At 41.7% G+C, this 6,521-nt stretch overlaps 1 long non-coding RNA gene across 1 annotated transcript; it reads right to left on the bottom strand.

The window, feature by feature from the left end:
* Positions 1-233: 233 nt before the first annotated feature.
* LOC108538875 (uncharacterized) lies at positions 234-6,181 on the bottom strand. The gene is made up of 2 exons (XR_001888213.1): positions 2,811-6,181; positions 234-635 (listed from the first exon to the last, which is right to left on the bottom strand). It is a non-coding gene; the product is annotated as an uncharacterized LOC108538875 (long non-coding RNA).
* Between the last annotated feature and the right edge of the window lie 340 nt (positions 6,182-6,521).

The following is a 6,521-nucleotide window of genomic DNA, read 5'->3' as shown; positions in this document are numbered from 1 at the left end:
GGGACATGCATCAGCTCTATAAAGTCAATCTCAATTCCTCAAAGCAGTCTGCTTATTTCTAAAAATGTCATTCCAGTTAAACCCTTGGTCAAAAGACCAGTACCTCCAATTATGTGCTGTTATAAAAGAAAACAGATTCTTATTGAACTTATGCAAATAACTACATTGCCATGAGTTAAGAATATTTGCAAATAGTTTTTGAATTCTGGAGAAACCAGGCAGACAGCAAGAAACATGCTTCAGATTTTATTTACAAGAGTATACTCAATTGTTAAGGGCTACAAATAGCTGAAGAGAAAAAAAATTGACACTGAATAACAAAAAGAATCAGCAATGTTTCAAACCAAAAGAGCCACAAAAGAATTAGTTCAGTTCTCTATTAGCTCAGTCCATGCAATTAACTCTTGTTCTGCTTCATACTGGGTTAGCAATCTTTATGACCACGTCAGCCTTTTAATTAGAGTCCTAGAAATCTTCTGTCTAATCCAATAGCTCAGTCTCTCCAACATCATCAGAAACCTGCTTTCAGGAGTCTTTTCCAAGGAGCGAATTTTGGACTGTAGTTGACTGTAAGCCACTTTTTGAGAAGAATCCAATAAAACAATAATTGTGGATGATAAAATGTTTAAGACATCCTAGTCAAAGACATATTAAAGATACAATTGTCAAGGAAATCTGGTTATTTCTGTGGCGTACAACAATTTAACATAATAAACATATTACTGATGACATATACTAAGACATGTCAGGATTTTAGGAATGCATGTAATTTTGGCACACCTTAATAACACATGTATATAAATATAACCCAAAGAAAGTTAAACACCATTTTGTATCTGACAATGCTTCCTGTATAATTTTAACATACCAAATAAGCCTAATATGTCTCTTTTGGACTTCAGGGACCTAATATCTTTTTTTGTTTTTTGTTTTTGAGACAGAGTCTCATTCTGTTGCCCAGGCTGGAGTGCAGTGGTACGATCTCAGCTCACTTCAAGCTCTGCCTCCCCAGTTCATGCCATTCTCCTGCCTCAGCCTCCTGAGTAGCTGGGACTGCAGGTGCCCGCCACCACGCCTGGCTAATTTTTTATATTTTTTTAGTAGAGACGGGGTTTCACCGTGTTAGCCAGGATGGTCTCGATCTCCTGACCTCGTGATCCGCCCACCTTGGCCTCCCAAAGTGCTGAGATTACAGGCGTGAGCCACTACCCTAGCTAGGGGACCTAATATCTTTTAAAAATATACATTTTTTTTGTTGTTGTTGCTGTTGGAGACAGGATCTCCAAAACTCTGTAGCCCAGGCTGGAGTGCTGTGGTGCAGTCACAGCACAGCTCACTGAAGCCTTGATCTCCTGGGCTCAAGCAATACTCCCATCTCAGTCTCCAGAGTGGCTGGGACTACAGGCACATGCCACCTTGCCCAGATTTTTGTTGTTGTTGTTGTTGTTGGGTTGTTTGGTTGGTTTTGTGTGTGTGTGTGTGTGTGTGTGTGTGTGTGTGTGTAGAGACGAGGTCTCCCTAAGTTGTCCAGACTGGTCTCAAACTCCTGAGCTCAAGTGTTCTGCTCACCTCAGCCTATCAAAGTGATGGAATTATAGGTGTGAGCCACTGCATCCAGCACTAACTTTTTTTTTTTTTTGAGACAGTCTCGCTCTGTCGCTGGAGTGCAGTGGCACAATCTCAGCTCACCACAACCTCCACCTCCTGGGTTCAAGTGATTTCCAGCTAATTTTTGTATTCTTACTAGAGACAGGGTTTCACCTTGTTGGCCAGGCTGGTCTCAAACTCCTGACCTCAAGTGATTCACCCACCTTGATCTCCCAAAGTGCTAGGATTACAGATGTGAGCCACCATGGCCAGCCTTTTATTAAGTTAGCTTAAGGTCAAAGAGACTGAATTTACAACTTGAACTTTTTTTATTCTTTTTTTTTTTTTTAAGACAGAGCTTTGCTCTGTCACCCAGGCTGAAGGGCAGTGGTGCAATCTTGGCTCACTGCAACCTCTGTCTCTCAGGTTCAAGTGATTCTCTAGTAGCTGGGATTACAGGCACACACCACCACAGCTGGCTAATTTTTGTAGTTTTAGTAGAGGTGGAGTTTCACCATTTTGGCCAGGTTAGTCTCAAATTCCTGAACTCAAATGATCTGCCTGCCTGGCCTCGGCTTCCCAAAGTGCTGGGATTATAGGCGTGAGCCACTGCAGCAGGCCAGAAGTTGAAATTTTGATGTTGAGAAGTTCATCAGTCGAAAATCAAAAGTTTAAAACACTTGATGCCACAAAATAGGATCACAGTTCATTATAAAAGAGTTATTCATTCAGCCAAAATGATAATTCAAAGGTTTCAAAAAAAAAAAAAAAAACCAACGCACCAAAACCCTTTACTCATTGATATGGAGACTCAGTTTCCCCAATGGTTAAGACCCAATAGACACACCCAAGACAGCAGGAAGCCAACTAAATGTCTGACTCTCTCCTTTTTTTTCCTGTGGTTTACTTAAAAGGTAAACAAAAATCTTTGATCTCTGATTAATAATGTTTTAGGGGTATTATTAATGTTAAAGCTAATTTTAATAAAACCTTGTAAACAAATGTAATTTCAATCAGTTTGACCATGAAGTAATATTTCCATATACTTTGTATAAACTTTTACAATTTTCTGTTAGAGAGTAGATCAGTGGTCTAGGAAAACTGTTATTCCGACACAGGGGCCCAGACGTTTGCCTGGCATCAGTGTGCCTTTGATATTAATGTTTATAGAAAAACTCCAATTTTATCCCTCAAAGTCGGCCCTTACAATCTCACACGCCCACCTCTTCCGCGACAGTCCCTGGGCCTAGGGGGATCGAATACTTGTAATTGCTGGCCCTGCGTCTCATGAAAGCATTTCATTTCGATTGTCGCCTTCTCCCAGATCTGAAGATGAGGCTTTGACTGGCGTCAGTGTTCAAGATTTAGCAGGAATCTGTGCCTTTTTCAGACTCAGGAGTCAAAGCCCTGTAACTAAATAGTGGAAGGACTTTAGAAGCAATATAGAAAGTTACATGGATATAAAAACCTTAATTCTTTTAGATGTATTTTAAGCAATATAAAACTAACAATGATGACATAGGAATTATCAATAAAATGTAAAATCTGTTCATTAAGCCAGTTACCAAAAGGCAAAGAAAGACCTTCTGCAGCGTACTTCTCCTTATGGGAAGCCCATTTAGATAACCTTGTTGCTCAGGCTGGAGTGCAGTGGTGCTATCTTGGCTCCCTGCAACCTCTGCCTCCTGGGTTCAAGTGATTCTCCTGCCTCAGCCTCCCAAGTAGCCGGGCTTACAGGCTCTCAACACCACGCACAACTAATTTTGGTATTTTTAGTAGAGATGGGGTTTTACTTTGTTGGCCAGGCTGGTCTCAAACTCCTGACTTCAGGTGATCCCCCCACCACGGCCACCCAAAATGCTGGGATTACAGGCATAAGCCACAGTGCACAGCCCAACTCCATAATTTGAATCAACTTTTAGATAACTTCTGAATTAGTTATTATTCTTTTTCTCAGTAAAGATATAAATTCTGTGACACATTTTATATACAGAATTATATATTAACTAGAATTCTTAGTAACCTTACATTTTAATGAAAACCTAGGAAGCAAGAAATCCTGAACTGTTTACCAGATATTAACATTTTATAGATGACAACCTTCCATAGTTTTTAAAAAAATCTTTCCCTGTATCATAACCCTTTCTTAATTTAACATGACTCAGACATCTAATGAGCAGCCAAAATCTCAAGATTTTAAATTACGGAAAAAGTTCGCCTACATTTACCCCATTTCTATTTTATGCATGTTTAACCGTTTCTCTACATTAACTATGAGAACTGAGATACCAGACAAAGCCAGTCATTGCTTCCTTGATAATCATTTTTATAACCTATGAATATCAGGTGTTTACCTAAGTAAGAACTTTAAAATTAAAACACACGGGTATATTTGCCAATAACTCAGAAAATTCAGCTGTTTTTATTAAATGACAACATTAGTCTTATTTATCAAAAAAGAAAAAAACCCCACACACACAAAGATCATTTTCTTCATGGCTGGGTTTATAGTCTTACAACCTTTTTCGTCAAACTCAGACCCTTAACACATCCAGCAAATACGAAACCCAGATAAAAAGGTAGGCTGACAAGTCTGAAGACATTTCTATTTTACCAATAATGTTAAAGCCCATTTATTAAAGATTTACTTAAGTCACATGAACTTGGAAAATGACTGGACTTATTTACCTAATTTATGCACACTCTTTTTTATTTATAAGCCAATTTGGTACCCTGTGAAAATGATACAGAACATCCAGAGACATACATACACATACAAAGATCCAACAGCTTTTACCCGGGAATTCTAGCCATTAGATGGCAATGCAAACTCACTGGTTTACGAGCATGTTCACATGGTTAAACTTTGTTTGCCCCAGTAGGTAATCCAGCGAAGGCTGTGAACCAAAATTTTGGGTAAATCACTTTCCATGGCAGTTTGATTTTTAAAGGCCAAACCTCCCCAGACTTTAAAGAATACCAAACAGTACCACTGAAGAACATCACAATCAGCCAGGCCCGACCTTGCTTAGGACAGCAGCGGAAAAGCCTGGATACACGGGACTCCATCCCGCCTTCCCATCCAACAGAAAAATGAACGCAATTAGAAGAGAGCAGTACAATTCAAAGACCCATAGAGAGTCCCAACCTCCCCAGTCCTCAAAGAACACTGGAGCCAAACAGTGTTGCAAAAGAATATCATTTTCCTTTGTTCCATTGGCTCATAACTATATTCAGACTAATTCTAAAGAATGCACCCCGGTGGGCTACATTCTAAGATCAAATTCTGATTTCTCATGACTATATCCACCCACACACATAAATAATTACGAAAATACAATCTAACCGCAGTAGCGACTAACAAGCCCCCAAGACCATCCAAGCCAAAACAGTTGAGGTGCTTCCCTCTCACAGTCAGCTGGGCTTGTTCAACCTGCAAATGGAAATTCCTTCACAATTCCCCAAATTGAGAGAAGCAGATCCTGCCATCTGGTACCCACAAAAGACACCTGTCAGATGCATATGTCACATTTCAAAGCTGCTCTTCCTAGACAATCAGGAACACAGAGTCAGCAGCAGTGGGGACAAAGAGAGACAGACAGAAATCCACCTCTGGCCAAAAAAGGGTCAGACAGCTGCACAGGAGGGCCTCTGAGACTCTCCCCATCTGCGGCCACCAGCCAGAGGCAACCCATTCCCGATTAGGGGACCAAAATATGTTACCGAAATGCCAGGGGTTCAGTATAGGTTCAGTATAGGTCCTGCGCAGAAAGCCAATCATTAGGAAAAGTAATGCTGGGGAAGAAAGCTTTATCATATTATGGTTAACATCAGCCCAAGAGAACAGGAGATCAGTCTCAAATCCCTGTCTCCAGCTGACTAAAGCTGGGGGCATTATATAGCAGGGGGAAGGAATTTAATTATGAGCAGGAAGACAGCAATCAGGCAGGAGTAAGGGATCAATTGTGATGAATGAGGGTCTGGAGTCTCCGTGTCTGCATGAAGCCATCAGGTGAGTTTCTATCCCTTGGTGGAGGGAGGAACTCTGATGAGACTCAACAGGGCCTGCTGGGGCCACAGGGTGAGGGCGAATGGCAAAGGGCATGGGGAACTTTTTGGATGATGGAAACATTCAGTGTCCTTCTCAGGATACTGCTTAGGCACAGGTGCAGACATTTGTCATAACCCACCAATTTGTACTCAAGATGAATGTGTTTCACTGTGTAATTTTTACCCGCATTTAAAAAAGCAATTGTGTGAAAACCACAAGCTGCAGGACACATAGGAACTCTATGGTACCACTTGGTAAAAAAACTGAAGGGCATGAATGTTCTCCCTGACACACGCACTCACACACACTCAAGAAAAGGCATTTGGGGGTGGCTGTTTTGGAGTGGGTGTCCTGGTGGCCAGGATCAGGCTGGCAGGAGCCACACATGGTGCTGGGGAAAATCACTAATGCAGAGGGAGACGAGGCCAACCCAGAGAGGAGGAAGGTGTAGGGAAGAACGGAGACCTGCCCTGTTATTAGGGCTGTCACCAAAGACCAGCCCTAATGAGGCCCTAGGCCAGGCCTCTGCATTTCCCAGCAGTGCCTTACCCTGGGTGGGCCTCTGAGCAGGCGCTGCCTAGAAACATCTCATTGTGAGTTTCTCTCCTTTGTTTTAGAGACAGGACCTCCACAGGCTGAAGTCAGATCCAACTGTGCTGGATGTTTTTCTTGGAACCAACCAGATGACTTCTATGAACCACAGGGATGTCTTCCTGGTTTGGTGGCCTTGACTCTGGCTTAAGTTTTCCTTGGAGCAAGTGGGCAGCAATGTGGCCACATCTCAAGTGTGCTCATAAATGGCACAGAAAAGGGGAAGAGTTCCCTAACAGTGAGATAAAGGAGACTGAAGCCAGTATGAAATTCTTAATGTCAGAGAATGAGG

The sequence above is a fragment of the Rhinopithecus bieti genome, unplaced genomic scaffold (assembly GCF_001698545.2).
Source record: "Rhinopithecus bieti isolate Rb0 unplaced genomic scaffold, ASM169854v2 scaffold_13348, whole genome shotgun sequence".
NCBI classification, from domain to species: domain Eukaryota; kingdom Metazoa; phylum Chordata; class Mammalia; order Primates; family Cercopithecidae; genus Rhinopithecus; species Rhinopithecus bieti.
This window is presented reverse-complemented; position numbering and strand designations above follow the sequence as displayed.